We start from the raw sequence: 649 nt of genomic DNA on the forward strand, positions 1-649 counted from the left end.
TTACCTTCATATTTGTTTGATAGATTTGGTGGGTATGTTTTATTCCAAATTTTGCAGACATTTACCCATTGTCTTCTAGCTTTCAGAGATCAAAAACCTTTCTAACTCTTGTTAGTGTTGTTAAGTGCTGTCAAGTCCGTGCCCACTCATAGTGACCCTATATAGGGTTTCCAAGTAGCAGCTGGAAACTGCAGCAGTTCAAACTGGGTTTGAACTGTCAATATTGTGGTTCAAAGTCCAGTGCTAATCCTACAATGCCACACTTGTTTACCTCTTCTGTAATCTTCTCCTTATTCCTGAAATCCTAGTAAAAGTCTACAAGTATATACTTTTATGTTATTGATTTGTAGCTATTGTCCTGCAAATAATCTAGAAATTCTCATCCTTATATTCAAGGAGTTTTTAAAAAAATTATTGTTGATTTCCTAAATTCTAGTTTTTATGTATTTGTTTCAAACAATAGGACTGTTTGTTGGTGTTTTTACATGTCTGCTGCTGAATATCTATAATTCATGGCAAGACAATGTGTTTCTCTTTCCAATTTTTATTCAGTCCCTTTTTGTATTTATTTCCTATTAGATAAGAGTCCTGATACGGATACTGTAGGATAAACGCTGTAATGCTAACTACACAGTTAATGGTTCAAATC

The sequence above is a fragment of the Chrysochloris asiatica genome, unplaced genomic scaffold (genome assembly GCF_000296735.1).
Source record: "Chrysochloris asiatica unplaced genomic scaffold, ChrAsi1.0 scaffold00191, whole genome shotgun sequence".
Classification (NCBI taxonomy): domain Eukaryota; kingdom Metazoa; phylum Chordata; class Mammalia; order Afrosoricida; family Chrysochloridae; genus Chrysochloris; species Chrysochloris asiatica.